This window comes from Peromyscus californicus, unplaced genomic scaffold (genome assembly GCF_007827085.1).
Source record: "Peromyscus californicus insignis strain IS unplaced genomic scaffold, ASM782708v3 Scaffold_20__1_contigs__length_68692818, whole genome shotgun sequence".
Classification (NCBI taxonomy): domain Eukaryota; kingdom Metazoa; phylum Chordata; class Mammalia; order Rodentia; family Cricetidae; genus Peromyscus; species Peromyscus californicus.
This window is the reverse complement of record NW_026294503.1, coordinates 34,105,990-34,128,011: the sequence shown is the minus strand read 5'-3', so window position 1 is coordinate 34,128,011 and position 22,022 is coordinate 34,105,990.

Sequence of the window (22,022 nt, the reverse complement as noted above, 5' to 3'; positions counted from 1 at the left end):
CAGTGAAAGGAAGTAACTGTCACTCAGCTCCCAGAGGTTGCTGCCCATTGACTCTCTGTTGTTTGTAAGAAGAAAACCCAGATCCTAACTCATAATTCTCCTCTGCTTCTCTGTTTTTCCTACAGCTGATTCAAGGTTTTATAATTGGTTGGATGCAACAAAATATTGCAGATTACATTGAGCTGGAAGAGCCTCCCTCTGTCGGTCCCTATTTAGAATCAGTGAGTGAAACAGTCTTACAGCTGCTCACACTCAGCATCAGTATCTTGACTCCCATATCCCCTAGCCACTCATACCACCATCCTTACCTGCTTCCCTGTGCTGGGAAATTGCTCTCACTTCTGATTTCTCCATTTTGCAACCTCTACCCACTGATTCTCAGCACCCTCCTTGATTCAACTCCTCTGTTGACTGTCCTGACTCTATCACCCAATAATCAACCCAGAAGCTCACTGGGCCTTGTCCACCAGCCTTTCTCTTCATGCAGACAGGGAATCAGAAGGATGGCTGCCTCTTCTTGTCCACCACACCCATAAACAAAGAAGGCTACAGGTGCATGGCTCCAAAGGCTTCCTCACATATTCTTAATTGTTTTTAAAAAATAGTGTGTGGTTTTTCCTTTTTTTTCAGGTAGCAGCAAGCCTTTGTTTGGCTAAGTGTTTAAAGAAATTGAAAGGAGAAGTCCCAAGAAATAGCCACACTCTCATGTCCACTGCAACATTATTCTCAGTACCCAAACTATGTAAACAGTCTAAACACCCATCAAGAGACGTATTAAGAAGGGAAATATGGTACATACATATAGTAAGTAGAATATTATTCAACTATCAAAAGGACATTTGGCATCTGTGGTAACATGAATGGAGCTGGAGACTGTCATGCAAAGTGAAATAAGCCAGAGACTGCTGTTGGTGTATTTGCTCCTTTTTTTTTTGGGGGGGGGGGGTGACTGCCACCCAACTCCCAAATAAATCACACAAGGAGGTCTATTCTTAATTATGAATGCCTGGCCTCAGCTTGGCTTGTTCCTAGCCAGTTTTTCTTAACTTTAAATTATCTCCACTACCTTTTGCCTCTGGGCTTTTTCTTTTTCTTTCTTCCGTAATCTTACTTTCACTCTTTCTCTGTGGCTGGCTGTGTAGCTGGGCGCCTGGCCCATGATATCCTCCTCCTTCTCTGGCTGCTTCTTCTCCTCCCAGATTTCTCCTTCTATCAATTCTTTCTGCCTGCCAGCCCCACCTAGCCTTTCTCCTGCCTCACTATTGACCATTCAGCCTTTTATGAGGCCATCAGGTGTTTTAGACAGGCACAGTAACACAGCTTCACAGAGTTAAACAAACACAACATAAACAAAAGTAACACACCTCAAAATAATATTCTACAACAAGAGACAGAAACACAAATATGACTGAAGATTCTTGTGAGATGTCTTGGTGCACTGCACCAGCAGGATGTGACCTTGGCTCAAAGAATTTACATTTAAATCCTATAAAATACCTGGAATTAACCCTAATTTCTCCCAGTCTAAGCTCCCCTCTCTGAAGTGGCAGACTGAATTAGGTCCAATTCTGTACAGCACAGGAACAAAACTCTGTAGCCCTTGTCCTCCCCCAAATCTATTTTGACTTGACCATGAACTAGCATCTTAGCAGCCAGGGGCACGGAGGGACTGTGGTGATGGGCTGCTGCCACTGGGCTTGCTGTTTTACTTCTGGCCTTTGACTGAGTCCCCAGGGAGGCTGCTGGTCATCCATCCCAGGATTTAGCCCTCAACTCAGTCTGTAAACAGAATCCAGAATCAGCCAGATCCGCACCCTGGCCACCCAGCTGAGCCCAGGCAGCGTATCTAGTCAACCAGAAGGCCCATGGCCAGGGCAGGGGGAGGGGAATTGATATTTTTTTTTGTTTGTTTTATGCTGCTGAGAGTTGGATTGCTCCAAAGTAGAATAGATGGGGTTGCTGGTAAAATGAGGGTGGGCAGCACTGGTTCTGATGGACTCCTTACATAATGCTCTGAATCAGAAATCACGGTGGTGGTGGAAGTCTTCCATTCACAACAGCATCTGCCAAACGTGGGTTGTTTATATTGTTATTGGGTAAATAACCCAAATGTGTTTCTGATGTAGTGAAAAGAGGAAGATGACTGAATGTAAACAAAGAAGGCAACGTGAGTTATCTTACTCCCCCACTCTGCTTTCCCCAGAGCTTCAGTTACATCATTTCTCTACTTGAAACTCTGACTCTCAAGGTGTCCTAAGCCTAGACAGCTTTCAAGGGTGTGACTGCATATTGCTTCTACTGTGTCCTCTCTGGTCTCTCCTGGCTCCACTAACAACTCACTAGGTATTTCCAGTGCCAAAATTGGGCACAAAATTGTTCCCTAAGTGAATAGTTCCAAAATCATTCACACTCTATATGGAGACAAGCCCTCCCTGCTTCCCAAATATCACATCATCTTTGATCTTCTCCTGCTTCCATGGGCAAAGCCAGCTACTCTCTCTTCTGTCTCCCAGAGGACCTTGTGCATAACCCTGTGATCATATTCCATATTCTGCAGCAGCTGGCTGCCTTAATAATAGCTCAGTGAAGCATCCTCCTGGCATGGCATCCTTGCAAAGTCCTTTCCCACTCACAGATCTTAACAAAATTGTCACTGATCAGCTTTAGGACTAACCCTTAATTTAGCCTGGCTGCTTCTACTTCCTTTCCATTGGAAATCCAGTCGCCAAGTCATAGGCCAGGCCTAGAAGTGAGGTAGAGATTTACATGCAGGAGAACTGAAGCCAGTCTGCCAATTCTGATAATCTCCAGCCAAATCTCCCAAAGTTTCACTCCATCTTGGCATCCAGGAGTTCTAGCATCAGGCCAGCTACTGGTTGAGACTGGAGGTGATGGTAAATACACAAACCCCTATGTTAAATGAATAAGGAGTTGCTGTTAGCCAAGGAATTTGAGGATGTTTTCTTACAGAGCAAGATTCTGTTACAAACCACAGAATCTATCCATTCTTTCCTTAAGGACACTTGGAAGAATAGATGTCAGAGAAGATCATAGTACCAAGCTTGAAGGCTATATATCCGGTAGGGAATCTTAATTAGCACATTGCTCTGATGGAGACCCATTGCTTATGTAGCAGGGCATGGGTGCCATGCCTCATAGCAGCATACACATCATGACTCGAATCTATGACCTGCTCGCCTGGAAATCGTCACTCCATCACCCTCACTAGAATGAATGTTTCTAGCCTCCATCCCCTCCTTCACACACCATTTGAAATCCAACTTTGTAGTTATCACCTCTGATGAACATATTCTGCATCTTGAGCTGAAGCCTACCTTTAGAGGAATCTCAGAATGAAACTACATTTACTTCTTCTAGTTGCTAGTTCATATAATCACAAATAAGGTAGCTTCAAAGAAATAAACTTACTATCCTACAGTCTGGGGTCAGAAGTCTTCCTGGGCTCACGGGGTATTCATAGGCTTGTTCCGGAATGAGTAGAGCATTTACTTAGGCCTTCCAGATTCTAGAGTTTGCCTGCGCTCCTCACCTTGAAGCCCCCTTATCATCATCCCAATGTGTTTCCATTCTCACATCTCCTTTCAGTGTGTTTTTCCTGATTCTTCTTCTTTATCAGGACCCAAGTGGCTAAACTAGGTCTACTCAAATAATCCAAGACAATCTCTCCAACTCTGTATCCTTAGCCATGGGCCAATAATATGGATCAGTGCATAAGAGTGTTTGCTGCCAAGCCTGGTGACCTGAGTTACATACCCAGAAGCCACAAAGAAGAAGGAGATAGCAGACTCCTGCAAGTTTTCCTCTGATTTCCACCTGTTCACTCTGCCCCACATCTACCCACCAAATAAATAAATAAATAAATAAGAAGAAAAAATTACAGATCCCCATCTTCCAAAGGTTAGCCTTTAAGCTCAATACATCTAAACAAGATATGCTTCCACAGGCAAGGTTGAGCATTCATGGGTTCTAGGGACTGGGATGTACACATCTTTGGGTGCACACTACTCTGCTAACCATAGTGGTTTTCTGACTTCAGCCTCAGGGAGACTGACTGCAGAAAGTAAAAGATACCCCCCAAGGAGGGACATACCACAGACTGCCGCCCACAGGAGCACTGGGGTTCTTTCTCTGGGTCACATACTCTTACTCTACTTTCTTGTCTGTGCTGCACACAGCCATGTTCTTTGGCTGAAATGCTTGAAGTGGCCAAGGCACTCTGGGCAGCAGTAACACTCTTGGCAGACCAGAGTCACTGTAGATCTTCTCATTTCCCTCCACTATAGCCACTGACAAATGATGGCTTCTCCACCACCTGAGTTCCTGAGTGAGGCAGAGGCTCCAATGGCCATGATGGACTTGGAGCAGTGAGTTTGTTAAGCCACTAAGATCCGGGGACACAGACTTGCCCACCCATGGGTTTGTAAGGTTTAGAGCAGCCAAAAGCATGTCCACTATGACATTCTTTTCTGAGTTTCCATGTCTGTGTTCAAGAATTCCTTTCCACTGAGCCACTGGGCTATCTTGGCCAAAATCCAGTAACAATTAATCTAAAGATCAGCAATTAAATTAAAATCTTTTAAGTCCAACCTGATTACTTTCCCATAACTTCTAAATACATATGTGTATACACACACACACACACACACACACTCACACACAGGATAAAGCTATCCTTCTGTCCCTTCACTGTGTTCTCCTATGTTCCCAGTTACTTGTGCAACATCAGGCAAGGCAAGCCCGTGGAGGTCTGGAAGGAAAGGGAAACATTGGCTCTACCTCACTAGATAGCTCAAAAGCCTAAGTGGGGTGAAAAGCCAAGTCATCTGACAGGCAAGAGAGATGCCAAGCTGAACAAATAGACCTGACAAGCTGGTTATAGCCATGTCTGCCACAAACTCTGCGGCCCCAGGAAATGGAAGAAGACAGATATCCAGGCAGCCCCAGTCTTGGTGAAGCAAGGTAGTTAATGACCAAGACAATCCTCTCACACGCGTATTTGCTAGAAAGGGCTTCACTGGGCTGGCTCTTTGCCATACAGCCAAGCCTAGAAGCCTGGTTGCAGGAAAAGGAGAAAACGTATGTGCAAGAATGTGATGTGATATCTCTCTGGAGAAGATGGAATAAGGAGGAGAACAAAATATGTTTTGAAAATAAATAAGTCCACAAATTTTCCTCTAACAGCGTGCTTAGCACAGGGGCCCTTCTCAGGGAGCAGGTAATTTAGGGGATTCTAAAAAGTGAACAGTTTGTGAATAAGACACATACTCAGGCTTAGATCTTAACCTTTGGGAGCAAAGAACCAAATTTAAGCTTTGTATGTTTGATATTCTTCCACTATGTCACATTCTCATTCATCCTTTCTTTCAAGAAACATGGAACATACATGGGGGAAGGGAGAGAGTTCCATTGGCAAATTGCTTGCTGCACATGCATTAAAACCTGAGTTTTATCCTGAGTAAAAGAAGAGGCAAGGTATGGAGGTGCATGCTTACAACCCGAGAGCTGGGAAAACTGGTTAGCAGCCTAGGTGAACTGGCCACCCTCGTGTTCCAATATCAGACATTGTCTCAAACAAAGAAAGAAGGAAGGAAGGAAGGAAGGAAGGAAGGAAGGAAGGAAGGAAGGAAGAAAACAAAAAGAAGAGTTCCCAAGGAACAAAACCCAAAACTGTTCTCTGATGTGTACACACACACATACATATACACAGAGAGGGGGGGCAGGGAGAGAGGAGGAGGGAGGGAGGGAGGGAGGGAGGGAGGGAGAGAGGGAGGGAGGGAGGGAGGGATATAACACTAATAGAGTGATTTTAGAAGAAGTTAATACGGCAGAATCTGTGTCCATAAAGACTTTTCAGATAATACAGGACTATAAAATGTTGGCCAGTGACCAGTGGCCAAAAAGGGAGAAGAGGCACATTTCCTGGCCATAACAGAATAGCCATTAGGATAGAAAAAAAAAATGTTAGAACTTTTTCCATTTACTCTTCTGTTGTGTTTTCTACATTCGTATTTTATACCTGTTTTATATCACACGATAAAGTCCTAAGTGGCACTTGTAAATAATAAATAACATGACAGAACAAGCATATATTTTTGAAGCAATGATCTGAAATATGTGCACTGACGAATGTATAATCAAAACCCCAGAGATAGCTATAGAGTCTACATTTCCTGCTTAAGAGGACAGCAAGAGAAGAGCACCTGATTCATCTTCATCCAGCTTCCAATGGAGTTACTTACAAAAATAGACTCAAGAGAATTAAAGGTACGGCAATACTGGAAGCCAGAAATAATGTCCAATTATCCATCAGAGCCCAGGAGGAATTTCTACTAAATGGAAATGACTGGGGCTATGAAGCAGAACAATAACGCTAGTGGGTCTTGAGAAGACAGGTGATTTCTGAACATCCCCCTTTTGCACTCATACCTGGAGACCACAGCGTCTTTGCCAAGATGAAGCTCAGCAGGAGAACTATATTAAGTAGCAGGTAGCCTGACATCTAATGACTTAAGAAAACAATAATCACATTATCTCCCCATGGGTCAGGAACGTAGCAGCAACTTGGTTTACTCGGGGTGGATAGAAATCTCTCAGGTCACTGTTGTCACACACTTGGAGCTGTGTCATCTGTCAGCACAGACTGGGATAATTCACAGCACCAATCAACCTGGAAGCAGCATGTTGGTTTCATCTGTGTGGTCCCCACAGATCTTCCTGAACACCCTTCCAACACAGCAGTTAACATCTCATGGAGAAAATGATGTTAAGAGGCTTGGCTGGTCACTTTTGCATAACTGTGACCCAAATACCCAGTGTGCCAACTTCAGGGAGGAAAGATTTATTTTGCTTCATGATTCCAGTGGCTCTGGGCCACTGGTGAGGAAGAACTTCATGGTAAGAATGGATTGTGAAAGATCTTCTTCAATTGTGGCATACAGGAAGCAGAGGGAGAGGTCGCTAGGAATCAAGTACAAGAACCTAAAAAAGACATTCTCCCAGTTGTATCCAACCTCCTAAAACTTCCATCATCTCCCAGAATAGTGCCACTAACATTGTAATAACACCAAGTCTTAAATATGTGAGGCTGTGGGGTACTTACCATATGAAAATACAGGTCATGGTAGGAAATCATGAAGAATTTTAGACCTACCTAGGGTCTACACTCTACACTGCTACCTCTATTTGATAAGTCAAATATCAAGCCCGGATTCAATATGGGAAAGAACTCCATAGGTCATGGATACCAGTAGATAGGATCCCAGGGCCATAGAAGCCAATTCACTGGATCATTTCCCAAATTGGTTCTTTCTATGTCTGCCACTTGCACATTCTCTCTCTCTCTCTCTCTCTCTCTCTCTCTCTCTCTATATATATATATATATATATATATATATATATATATATATATATATATCTCCTTCACTCTTTCTGAATGATTTCTCCTCCTCTTCTGCCACTTGTTTTCCACTGGTTTTTATGCCTCTACATATACTCTAATAATATAATAACTATAAAAGATAAAATATTTTATCAACTTTAATCTTACAAGTAATGTAATAACAAATGGAAGATATACAAACTAGTAGATCTTTAGGATTGAAGGAAAGAGTTAAGATAACAAAAATAATACCTACAACTGAGTCTTTGACAAGAAAGGAGAGATGACTTTATTTTTGCCCGGATGTAAGTATACTCCATGTGTGCCTGATGCCTGTGGGGGCCAGAAGAGGGCACTGGATCCCCTGAAACTGGAGTTACAGATTGTTGTATGCCATCATGTAGGGGCTGAGAATTGAACCCAGGTCCTCTGCAAGAGCAACAGGTGCTCTTAACTGCTGAGCTATCTCCCCTGATTTTATTTTTGAAAAGATTCTCCTTTGTAGTTTCCTAAAACTCTGCAGTCTCCATTGGCAGAGGTCATTGTCTTAAGGATCAGCAGACAAGGAAGAAGTTGTGAGAATTGGGAAACCTGAGAAGATGGTATCTTCTTTCCAGATGTAATGGATGAATTTTCCCTCCTGACGCCTATCTATTTCAACTAAGCTACTTCAAAGCAAAGATGACATTTAGAAACCATTCCAGTTTGGCTCCCTGAACCAGGAAGGAATCTTAACTGCAAACAACTTAATTCATCCGCCTAATCTATACCTGAGGGGAGCATATTAAAAATGGTTAGACAGTTCAGAACACATTTGAAAAGAGCAAGGAACTTGCTGAGTCTATCAAGCCCAGACTAATGAGGGTTCTCCGACAGAAGCATCACAGCCATCACTGAACAGCAGCTATAGAGATCAGAGCCAAGCGGCCCCATCACATTCAGCATAAGAATCTTCTTCTTGGAGACAGGGAAGCATCTCAGTGGGTAAAGATGCTTGCTGGGCATGTCAGATGACCTGAGTTCCATCCCCAACTTAAGTGTGAAAGGAGAGAACTGACCCCTGAAAGTTGTCTGTCCTCTGACTTCTACAGGTGTGACTTGGCACATGCACACACATATATCATATACACACAGTAATAAATAATAACACTGATAATATAAAGTATATTTTTATTTTTTTAAAAAAAAAGAATTTTCTTCCTGATCCTAGCCTGACATTGCTCATTTCTAATTCCAACTCTCTAACAGGTCCCTTTGACTGAAGAGACTTGGGTTTCCTGCCCTTATCCTAGCTGAAAGCGAGCCTACAAATGCAAGTTTCATGGGTTCTGTTTGAGAAAGCAGGAGTCATAACATAAAAAATAATTAAGATATAGTGAGGCCACTGAGAGGATAGTGAACAGCTGCAAATGACATGTGTCAACTGCAGAGACAAAATGAGCATACAGGTTATAAATTAGTGAGAAGGAGAAGGGATGACACTCTCTGCCATCAGCCACCCACTCTCACAGTGCGGAAAATTACCACGACACATTCTGGTATTGCTAGCATTGTCGCTGACTGTCACTGGGAGCGTACACACATGCCTAGTGTTGTAAAAGACATTCTCATCCATCATCTCATTGGGCCTCATGAAATCCCATAAAACAAACTGGTTCAGAATTGGGAGGCTCAGAGAGGGGAAAGAGGCCATACAGTCACCACAAGAGAGCATCATTAGCTAGGGTACAGAGAAGGTAGGTGTCCCTAGCACCCACGTTTGTATATTCACAGAGGAGTCTGTGTGGTTTAGCTTGGGTCCTTGTAGATAAGTACATGGACCTGCCTGGATCTGAAGCCATTCTGTTGTAATTTCTTTCACATAGACTACCGAAACAAATGCTTTTTAGATATCAAAACTCACAGAAAGGTCTACAGAAATAGCCCAGTCAGTAAAGTGCTAGGCTTGAAAGCATGAAAACTTGGGTTGATCCCCAGAACCCATATTTAAAAAGAAAATAATTTGGTGGCTGTGCTTTGAATAAGAATAGTCCCCATTGTGTTTGAATGCTTGGCCCATAGGGAGTGGCACTATTAGAAGGTGTGGCCTTGTTGGAGTAAGTATGGCTTTGTTGGAGGAAGTGTATCACTGGGGGTGGGATTTGAAGTCTCATATGCTTAAGGTAAGCCCAGTGTGGCTCATTGTCTCTTCCTGCTGCCTATGGATCGAGATGTAGAACTCTCAGTTACCTCTCTAGTACCATGTCTGTCTGCATGCTGCCATGTTTCCCACCATGATGATAATGGACTAAACCTCTGAACTGTAAACCAGCCACAATTAAATGTTTTCCTTTATAGGAATTGCTATGGTCATGGTGTCTCTTCACATTAGCAGAAACCCTAACTAAGACAGTGGCATCCACCATTCTCTTGTAATCTCAGCACTGAAAAGACAGGACAGTCAGATCCCTGGGGTTGCTGAATGGCCAGCCAAGCCAGCTTGAGGAATTCCAAGTCAGTAAGAGGCCCTGTCTCAAACAAACAAATGAAAACTAGATGATACCTCAGAAACATCATTCAAGGTTGTCCTCTGGTCACACACACACATACACACACACACACACATACACACACACACATGCACGCACACATGTGTCCATTTACTTTGCCATTCTTTCTCATCAAAGCACCCATGATTATGGAGAAAATACCTAGATAACAACAACCAAAGTTGAGTTAGTGGGTACCATGGTCCTTTGTCATTTTTTGGCCGCCCAGATTCTAACTTTCCTTCCTATTTGCAGGAATCTCTAAACTGTACTACAATCTTTGAGGTAAACAGAAACCACAGAAGCCTAAGAGAATGGACAGCCCCACCCCATCCACTAGCTTGGCAGTCACACTCCTGGAGATGTGCCAATCCTGGGAGAGGTGTTTGTCTAAAACTGGAAACAAAGGGTTGATTGGGTAAATTTCCTTCTCTCTTCTCTCCTCAAGGCTGATGTCATCAAAGCAAGAATAACTAAGATATTTTCATGATTTGGAGGGACATCATAATCAACAGACCATCAGCCATGATTTTACAATTTCCTGTCCTAGATCATCATGGAGGCACCTAGAAGTCTCTGGGTAGAGACCAAGTTATTACCTCAACTACTTCCATACTGTTCCTCTAACCTGTGTACCCCCTTCCCCTTCCTTCCCCCTCTTCCTTCTCCTCTTCGTGCTCCCTCCTCCTCTTCCTCCTCCTCCTCCAGATTGCACATCAAGTTCCAGGAAGAGCAGATGATCCTTTCCCCAGAGATAAGGCTCACCCCAGACATTTGATGGAGACTGTGAGACTACCCATGCTTCTGGACCTCCACTTTCGCCTTTCCCCTTTGTTATCTCAGAGCAATTGTTTCCTCCAATGAAGCACCTAGGATGCTAGTTCCCCTATGGGCTGGAAAGATTCTAGAAAAGAGGAAAGCACCTCCTTCAGCTGTGTACCTACCAAGGCGCTCACTTGGCTCCCATGCTAATCTCAGAGTATTGTCGCAAGGATGGCTCGGACTAGACTTGGCAAGCCATAAAAATGAAACACAAAGACAGGAATAGAGAAAAGGGACTTGAAGGGAGGAGGGGTGTATGAAAGATGTTGGGAGGATCAGAGAAGGTGGGGTGACAGCAATCAGAGCACAGTGCATGCAGGTATGAAATTGTCAAAGAACAAATTTAATAAAAGTTGTTTTTAAAGAATATAAGATTCCTTTGCTCCTTTCAAGTTTAGTCACACTGAAGAAACCCTTGTCCTCCTCTACCACTTCTTGGGTCTCTGGATTCTCAAGGTGGCAAGTGATCAAATCTGCCTTATTTGAATCTTTGAGTCAGACCTGGGATTCTAGTAAACGTGTGTTTCAGCAAGAGCATAGCTTGTGCACTCTGTCCCAAGATCACTTTCTGTCCTAGATCACAGGGACTCAAAGACAAAGGCAGCAATCAGCTCTCTATAGTACTTTGCCTCTGGAAGGGGCTCCGAACTGTTTTAATATCCACCACTATCTTCACAGATACCTAGGACTCAAGCTGGAAACTATGACCATCACCAAGGTCCTTGTGACTAAGAATGGGAAGAATGAGACAGGTAAAGAGATCTCCAAAATCTCATCACCATTTCCTAAATCATAATTGTAGCTCAACTTGGAGAATCCCAGGCCAAAGCGTGTTCCACTACACTCCATCACCCACCTGCCTGGGACATACGCAGTGCCAACATCATCAGCTTCCATTGGCTTTTGCCAGCTGGTTTGACTCGGAGCTGCCGGCAGGCTAAGTAGTGCATGCCCAGTTAAGCTCAGCCGGGGTCACCTGAAAAACAGCACAGGAGCTAAGAAAGAAAGCAGTCTTCTGGAGCCACCAGGAGCCACTGGAGGACAGGCTTGGAGCACCAGGTCCAAAAAGAAATGAGAACAGCCGCAGACGTGGGAGCATGGCAGTCTGCCTCTCCAGCATGCCAGCCCCAGGAGCATATGGCCTGTAATTAGCCACCCAGGAACTGGTTATTGAGCCACAAATGGAGAATTACAGCTTCAGGTGGGAAACAGCAGCAGGAAGCTGAGCCCTGGAAGACAGGGAAAACCCTATTTTCATGCAAATGCCTTCAATAATAATAAGCAAAAAGAGACAAACAGTGTAGGAATGACGGGAAGGAAGGCTGCTCTGTGACGTACAGGTCTAGAAGGTCTGTGAGCCCCCAGTCTTCCCTGTGTCCCACTAGCCCTGGGAGTTGCACTGGTTTGTTGAAAGACCCCCACTTTGCCAACCATCAGGACACAAACTGAGCTTCAACCCCCAGTGGCTCCTGCTTTTCGTAGCTGGGAACTGATCCAAGTCGTCCAAACAACAGTCCTTTGGCCTCTTTCTCCACTGGACTCCATTCCCTTCTCCTCTATGATAAGAGGACAGACCAGAGTGGTTGCCCACATTTGACTCCAGAGGCCACCACTTCTTACCTCTGTCCTGTCCTTTTAGGCTGTCATTTTGCTTCCTGTAGCCCAGCTTACTAAACTGGGGCCAATATTGTATGGAAAATGTGACTCCTCAACAGTGCGTAGAACAATGTCTGGGAAGACCATACCTAAACAGTCGTGGTTAGATTTTAATTGACACATGAAAATTATATATATAAATGAAGTGCCATGTAATATTTCAGCACAGGCAGGCTTTATGTAATAACAATAAAACAGGGGCGAATTATCCATTGCTGCAGGCCATCGCTTCTCTGAGAGGAAAATATTCAGTGTCCTTCCTTCTAGTCTTTTCGAAATCTCAACTATGTTGCTGTGATCCACAGTCACTCTCCTGTGCAGTAATATAACGGAACTTATTTGTCCTGCCTAACTGAACTCAGAACCAGTGGGCTAACCTTCCCCCATGCCCTCCTCCTGCCTTCTCTTCCTGGCCACTGGCAACCACTGTTCTACTCTCAACTTCCATAAGATCAGCTGCTTCAGAATTCATGGGTGAATGAGATCACAGGCTGTTGGTTTATCTGTGTGTGACTTATTTCACTTAACACAATGTCTTTCTGGTCTCATCCATGTTGTTAGAATGAAGAGAATTTCACTGCTTCCTAGCTGTGTAGTATTCCACTGTGTATGCACACTTTCCTCATCTACACAGCGGTTGATAGCTAAATGAGTTGGAATAAGTTATTTGCTTCTTTCCCTCCTCCTCCCCTCCCTCCCTCCCTCCCTTCTTTTGGGGATGTAAGGGGTTAGATTACTGTCCTAAAACTCGCTGTGTAGCTCAGGTTCAAATTTGTGGTCTTCCTGCCTCAGCTTCCCAAGTGTTAGAATTGCAGGTATGCTGTACCCCTGGTCTTCTAAATTTTTTTTTTTTTTTTTTTTTTTTTTGGTATTTTAGGACAGGGTTTCTCTATGTAGCCTCAGTTATACTGGAACTCACTCTGTAGACCAAACTATTCTTCTAATGTTTGGCTATTGTAAATAACTACAATAAGCACAGGCATGTAGATGCCTCAATATGCTGATTCTGTTAGCTTTGTGAATGTACTCAGATTGCCAGGTGATACAGAAATCTATTTTTTTTTTATGTCTTAGGACCTGCCATACTGTTTGGCACAGTGGCTGCAGGGCCTATACTATAACCCCCACCTTTCTGATCCCTCTAGCACAGGATATCATTCAATACCATTCTAGTCGACTGCAATATTCCTTCAGTGGTCCTCTCCCTTTACACACTCTCCCTTCACTTCCGCGTCTAAAGTCTCTCCTGTACATTTGACTCCACACTGAGTCCCTCTTCCTCTCACTTCCATACATCTATAACCAACCCCTCATTCAAGACTCAGTTCTAACAACAGTGCTTCAGAAGGAATCACTCCTAGATGCAAATGTATCCTTCCTCTCAGTTCTCATGATGAAGTACCTCCATAGGGCTCTTTAGCACTTGATGGCCAACAATTTATGCTCATGATCAGCGCCACTCCCTACCCCATCAATTGCCTTAAACAGCAGAGACCCAGTAAACAGTCATGGAATAGGTAAGCAGATGGGGAAAGGAACAATGTTTACTCCGCACAGTCTCCAGTTTTCTCTGAGAAGGTCCCATCATCCTCCACCAGCCTACACCTCATTCAGTGTGGGCATGTCCCATGTCATTTACCCGCTCTCTTGCTGTAGACATCATCACCTCAGTGCCACATCCCGGGAAATGGGCATCGAGGGAAAGTAAGAGCTCTGGCTGGCCTTGGCCGAACAGAGAAGGAATGAGGGGCATAAAGAAATGTTGAGTAAAGATCCTCACGTCAACACAAATGAAGATGGCACCCACATAACCTAGGCAGTGAAACATTTGACAACACTGGCACGTGAAAACTCGGGAGTCCCATCCTCCTTCCTCCTCTCCTGTTCTCTCATCAAGCTCTTCCAAAGAATAATAAGGTTCCCAGCTCCCATAGGCAGAGGTCAGGGACGATGAGTCTGGCAGGTTTCTCCTCCACAACATCTGTCCCAGAAGTTTCTCCTCCTTCAAGCACAAGCCCCCATTTCCTTTCCACAACAGGCTTTATAAAGCTCTGACAAAAAAATTAATTCCCCCTTCCTAAGTGTTCCTAAATAGGAGGGAAATGCATGTGGTCCATTATACTTGCACATCAAAGAAAGAAAGGAATATTCCCACAGTCAATGTGCCCATTAGACTGCCTGAGAGTATAACCTGCCATATAGATACTCGTGCCCTGAACAATCCATAGTCTACTTCTGCTGCTGGGTGTTGAACTCAGGGTACCGGCCAGCATGGCCAAGTGCAGTATCTTCCGACACTGGCTAGAATTTTCCACACTGCACCTGAATTAATTTTGAGCAACAAAATATGATATCTGCTCCCTAACTCTACCACCCCACCCCCTAGTATCACCCTCTCATGACTCATTTACTCCAGACTGGTATTCCACCAACCCCAATGGGCTTCACCTGCCAACACACCCCATCTTCCTTTTCATCTCCCTGCCTATCCTTATTTGACCTGCTGCACATTTACCCAGACACCTGCTTCTACACAGCCTGACCTGGTGCACATTTGCCCAGACACCTGCTTCTACACAGTCCACCTGCTGGTGCTTCCAGAGCCGGCCTACCTGGACTCTCTATACAGCCTCTCTAGGGAATGACCCTACCCTGGGAAGCTACCATGTACCACCGCAAAGGAAAGACAGTGTTCTCCAAGGCCTGCCAACTCTCCCAGGACTCACAAGCAAAGGACACCTGCCTCCTGTCCAGTACCGTCTGCCTCCTGCCTCCTCCAGCGGGCCACTTCAGTGCAGAGGTCAACAGGCTTTATCTAAAAGACCAGGAAAAAAAGATGTCTTAGGTTTCTCAAGCCACAGAGATTTACTAGAAAGACTCATTGTCACTACTGGGGTGCAAAAGCCCCCACGGTCAAAAAGGAGACACAGAGGTGACTTGTGCTTTATTCATGGGCAGTAACATTTTAATTCTGCATAAATTTTATATAATACAGAATGCTGTTGTTGTTTTTCCTTTCAACCAGTTAAAATGTAAAGACAATTTTTTATCTTTTTTTTTCAAAGCATTCCCAAGCCTTACAAAAAAAGAGAGCACTAGCCCTGTGATTAAAGAGTAAGTTCTAAGCCAATTCCATTCCTGCTCCTACCACTTCCTGACCCTCAAACCTGGGACAAGTTACTTAAGACTTGTGAGTTTGTTTTCTCATGAATAAAAAGCAACCCTGAAATATAATAGCTAATATAATAGCCTTAAACTGAGATACAATGTCTACAAGTACCTCAAACGACCAAGTCTAAGGTAGAACAGCCATGAGTCTTAATCACGACAGAAAAATTGGGAACCTGGAAAGTCTGAACTCACAGGGGAGATACTGGTTTGGGAATCAGAAAGGTCTCAAGTTCTAACCTCACACTAAGCCACTTAGGGCTGTGTGACCTTAACAGAGTTAAACTCTCTGAGCTTTCAAGTCTTCATTTAGGAAACAGCATTACTATGCCATCATAGCAGGCTCTGCAGGGCATTGTTCTAATACGATTAAAAAGTAAAAGTATGCTTGGTGTATCCTACATACAAATCCACACACACACTACCCAAAAGCTTGATGTTTTATACACACACACACACACACACACACACACACACACACACACATACACAAATAGTAGGCACTATGTGTCCCTATGCTATTTGATCTTTTTCTACTACTCCAAATTTCTTTTTGCAGAGAAGGATCCAAAGTTCTTTATGAGAAATGTATTGCCTCACTGTCTCCACAGCACTTCTGATGGGTCCCTGTGCTCCATCCACAAGGCATGTTCCCTCCTCCCACAGGGAAGCTCACTACTGAAAACTAGGCCAGCCCTTTGAACCGGCTTCTTTCTCCACACAAGGAAACAACAGCAGGCAGCAGGAGGGGGGGCTTTTGTCTGATCCTTAGAACTGCCCCTCTGGGTGTGGGGCTGACAGGGCCTGTCAGAGAGAGAAGCCACACCCTGGCACAGCCCGGTGGTTGCAGGGCATCAGGCCCCATCCATTTTATGGGTTAAATTGATCCCTGTTTACAATCTGTGAGATTCCCACCTGACAGAAATGGGCTGGACATGGATGGACACAGGGAAGGCTGAGCACAGTGCAGGCTCTTCTTACTGAGGAGGTTTCTGGACAAGTCAGGACTAGCTCCATTGAAGCTGAAGATCCAGGATGTGTTCTGGTTTTCTGGGTGACCTGCTTTCCCTTAGAGATATCTCCCAGAGTCAGGAGACCAGAAACAGGGGAAGCCACAGTGACTGAAGTCCAGGGAAAGCTGTATCTGGCAAAGGCAGGAAGCTATGATTAGTCACCGTGTCTGATAAAGGAGGACAGAACCCAAAGTCAGAACAAAGCCCAAGAGTTGAATGCCCTCCCTTCCCTATGTGCCTAGCACCATCCTGAACAAAACACTGGACCGGGTCCTGCAGCTGTGTGGCAAATGTGACAGTTCAGCCCTTTAAGGAACTTGCTGTGTGAGCTGTTTGTCTTCATCTGTGGAGACTGACCACTAGATGAGAGGAAATTCATTTAGGGAAATTGGCTCACACAAGACAGACTAGGAGTCCATCCACAGGCCATCTGTAGGCTAGAGACCGTAGAAAGCTAGTAGCATAGCTTAGTCCATATCCAAAGCCTCGTAACCAGACTAGTCTAAAATATAACTCTCAGTCTGAGATCAAAGATCTGAGAAGCCAGGGAGCCACTGTGGAAGCCCTGGAGTCCCAAGCTTGCTGTTTCTGAAGACTGAAGTTGAACCTGAGAGGAAAAGAGGATTTAAGAAAGAGAGATAGAGACAGAGGAGAGAGAGAGAGAGAGAGAGAGAGAGAGAGAGAATGATGATGATGATGATGATGATGATGATGATGATGATGACGACGACGACGGATTGGATGATGCCCACTCACTTCAAGGTATATTTCCCCACACCTCGTGGATATACCCAGAAATCTTCTCCACCAATTATCCAGTACTCCTAAATCTAGCCAATATGACACGTAAGATGAACCATCACAGAGGTGTTCAAACAATCACAGCCCATGTTCCCAAACCCATGTCACTGTATTCACGGGCACAAGTACCATCTGTCCTGAGTCCCTTGCAATGTAGCTACATGGCTGAGTTCTAGTCTGTGGGTATACACACAGATAAAGCTATGGCTAGGCCTGGCCCAAAGATGTCTCCTATGATGCTAAAGGATTACATATTGAATTCCCCTCAAAAGATCAATGTGTTGAAGGCTTGGTGACCTGCTGATAGCACTCCTGACAGGTAGTGGACCCTTAGGAGGTTAGATCTAATAAGAAATTATGTTATTGAGGTGCATGATCCTAAAGAGTGATTGTCCCTCCTCTTGCCCTCTTCTTTTGCTTCCTGACTGCCATGAAGAGAGCAGCCTCCTCCATCACATGCTTCCACCATGCTGCCTTGTCTTAGAATGCACCCACAGGCAGTGGAGCCATCTGCCAATGGAAAGAAACCTCGGAGACTAGAAAACGAGCCTTTCCTTTTTTTGACTATATTACTTCAGGTATTTTGTTATGGTATCAAAAACTTGTATCTATGGCCTCTTGTTCCATTTGATGAGAAACGTTCTTTCCCTGTGAGATAGATGATGGGCCCAGAAGGAAGGTAGAGCTACAATACAGAAGGAACCTCAATTCCTGAACAACACCATTAAAAGTTACCGGCTTTCCAAGAACATCTGCAAAAGAGTTTGTATGAGTAAGAAATAAACATTTAGTATATGAAACCATTGAGACTGGGGGTTTGACTTGTTAATCTCTCCTGACTAATAAGCATGCTTGAAAAATACACAATAGCATGGGAGCCATGATACTATAGAATAAGATGGCCAGATGAGGGAATCTAATATCCCTTCCAGCTGAAGCATTTCAATATTGCAGCATTTGCCAGGCATCAGTCAGAGATGTTTGTGTCAAGCATGGGCTATTATTGGACTTTTTCCTCTGGGTCTCCCAGTGAGTCAGCCTGCCAGCCACTGCTGATCCATGCAGCACAATGCTTTCATCCCATTTCTGCTGTCCCAACAGCTTCCAGAAAACCTTAGACTATTTCCCAAGGGTCTCTTGGAAGTTCCCAAGGTGACCCTCCTTAGCCCAAGTTAGGCTTTCCATGTCCTTGTGAGTTCCTAAAGGACATGGCCATCTGTGGTCTCCTCCGGTGTCCAGCTGGGACCAGAGACCAAGGCAAGATTTCACTCTCTGCTAAAAGAGCAAACAGATAGCCCAAGTCTGTGCCCTCAAGAGCTGCCCAGGTCAGAAACTGCCTTCTTGCACCATTTTTCACATCCTTCCAACTGTACTGTCCCCTCTATCCAGGCTGAGTAGAAAGTAGATTAGCCCTGGAGTCTATTTATTTTCCTCCTCTTGCCTCCCGAATCTGGGTATTGCCATGTGGCTTTCACTAACAGGCTGTGGCTTCCTGTGACACATTTGTGACACACGCTGAGACTTGAAAAGTCCAGGTACACTGAGTCCTGTTCTTCTCTGCTCCCACGAAATCTTCTGCATCATGTGAACAAGCCTGGGAATAGAAAGGGTCTCTGCTGTCACAAAGAAGTCTTCACCATCTCTGTCACAATGGAGGTCCTGGTCAGGTGAAGGATGACATTCTAGGCCATTCAAGCCATGCTGGCTCAGAACAGAATACCATAGAGTCAACCCTGAGACCACAAAAAAATAATGTTTCTTGTCTTACCCAACCATATTTGTCACTGTTTGTTACACCCACAAAATGATAGATATACACATGTCCAACCACTGTCCATGAGAAATCTCAGAGTTAGAGAACCTAAAACTGTCTTCAGTAAAAACCTGTCCAAATTTTTCCTTAATTTTCTCCTTTCTGTAATGACAGCCCTCCCACCTGAGAGACTGAGAGCATGAGAATGGAAAAGGGGGCTGTTTACTCATTTTGTTCACCATATATAGAGTACGTCAGGATAAAGGTTGAACCGAGATATACAAATCACTCACTGTGTCACCTTCACCTAAACCTTCAACCATGGTAAGAAAAAGAAATCACAGGGCAGGTGGGCTTCTGCTTGCCTGCCCTGCACACAGGCACACACACACACACACACACACACACACACACACACACACACGCGCGCGCGCGCGCGCGCTGCGCGCGCGCGCGCACGCTGCATCCACCAGGAACCTCAGTGAAATGGTACAGTACGTTGCGCAGGAAGATAGACACTTGGCTTTAATCGCAGTTCTGCCCCCCTGAGGGGAATCCTTTCTCTTGCTGGGTCTAGACTGTCAGGCTGGAGGTTTGTTCTATCTGTGCAGTCCACAGTCCTGAGGGCTTCAATTCAGGCTTTCCACTTGCATTAACAAATCTCTCATTCAACAACATTATTCACATAGTTGACTGTTTGCTGTACAACATGCCCTGTGATAGGAACGCCCATGTAAGTATTCTAAGCCTCACTATCACACAGTAACACTGAGGAGGTCAATGACTGGCTCCTCTCCTACAGAAGAGGAATCTAAGACTCACAGAAGATGAAACTTTCCACAGACCACTCTCACCCTCCCCACAACACCCACCTCCATTCCCACTCCAGAGCTCCAAAGTCATTTTAGCAATAATTATCTCCAATACTCTGGTGATTCTTCCTGTTTTCTAAAGAGGGGTGCCACCTAATGGAATCAGCTAGACCTTGGCTTGGAAAGCTGGGTCGGTCAAGACCTAGATCTACCCTGAAATCGATCTGTGACCTTGACTCTCTATGAGACCATTTAATTATCCCCAGGAGCATCAACCTGACTCTTAGACCTCACAGGGGTGAAGCGGAGATCAGATGTGTTTTCAGATATAAAAATGCTTTAAAGAAGGAAACCATCCAACCAATATAATTCAGTGCTTATCCTGTGTGCATCAAACCTCACCCAAAGCAGAATTCTAAAGCCATCTGAACTCTCTAAGCCTTTAGAACTTGTGGACAGGAAGAACAAGGTGTGTAATGTTTTGTTGTTGCTTTAGAAGCTCAAAGAAGGACTCGGAAATCGTGACTTCCAAAGCTCACAGCTTTGAGTTTCTGTGGACAGCTGGGCCTAGAGATGACGTCATCTGGCATGAGTGAGAAAGACTCCCTTTAACAGAAAAGGATTTGCAGAAAGGGAATATCTGTCATTGATGTGTGGACAAGGGGTGACCAAATGCTCCACACTTGATTATCCACCTGTAAAATGAGGTTCCACCCCCTAACTGTCCATGGGAGAAAGGACAGGAAACCACATGAAGCCGTGTCCACCATAACCCTACACTAAGGTTGTATGTGTGAGTTCACTGTGGAGAACAACATAAGGTGAAAATTCAACATTTACATAAAGGTTTAGAGGCTTGCTTTCACATGTCTATTCACAGTGTGGAAGAGACACAGGCTGACACACAAGAGTGGGCTGATTCAATTGACTTTGTGGTATATCTGGATACTAGAATACAGTGGTGTTAGTAAAAAGATGTTTGCAAGGACTTTTCAAGGCCTGGGGAATTGTTAAAGATGCTGAATGCGATGTCAGGGTACAAAAGCACCTGAGTATAATGGTCATTCCTCAGAAGCCACATGAATGACAGGAAGGAAGACAAAGTATGAGGCTCACAGACCAAATGAGGAAGGAGACTTCCATCATTTATCTTTTCATAATCTTTGAATCTCAAAGTAGAAAGCAGCGATTGGTGCCAGCACAGTAAAGGAAATAAGCTCCACACTAAGGCACACAATCATGAGTTCCTTCCATCTCCAAGAGGGAAAGAAATTGAGTGCCTCACTGGATCCCCTCAGACTACTTTCAGCTGAAGAATTAAAATTAGAGTTATCTTCATGGCATCATGTTTAGGCAGCTCCCAGAGTCTGGGCCGTAGTGACCCTGGAAAGCCAGACAAGAGGAAGAGGAGACGATAAAGTCAGAGAGAGGTCTAACGGGTATATTTCTATTTCAAATGATCTCACTCCACAACAGGGAGGCACCTGAGCCCTCCAAAGACAGGTAGGTCTTCAGGATAATTACATGAATTGAGGGCATCTGTGGCCTTAAAGGGAACTAAACAAAAGATCCTTGGAAACTAAATGAAACACATCAAATAGATTTTAATAAGAGAAAAAGGCAGTAACAGCGCCAGAAAATGTCTACACATCATCACGGTGTAGGTGTTAGCCTGGAACCTCTCAGGAGCAGTAAGATTCCATGAAGGTCAAAGGTGGGAGGAGGGCCCTCAATGCCACTATGTAATTCTGACATTGCAAAGCAGTTTGTTAACTTAGCATCATTTTAACCAGGCCAATGGGGATCCTCTAACCAAGTCTCTCACTAAATGAGTCCCATTTCTAGTAGCATCCAGCAGGAAGGGGCATGGATCAATTAATGTTCTCATGATCTGGGGACAGACAAAGGAAGAGTAACACAAGGGTATTTCATAAAAGACAACAACTGAGACACCAGCAAGAGATCTGAAGCCAACCCTGAAGGATCAGAAGGGAATGGGAAGGAAGGATGCTATGGCAATAAAAAGCAAATAAAACTCCTGGTGTCCTCTGCATTTATCAGCCTCTCAGG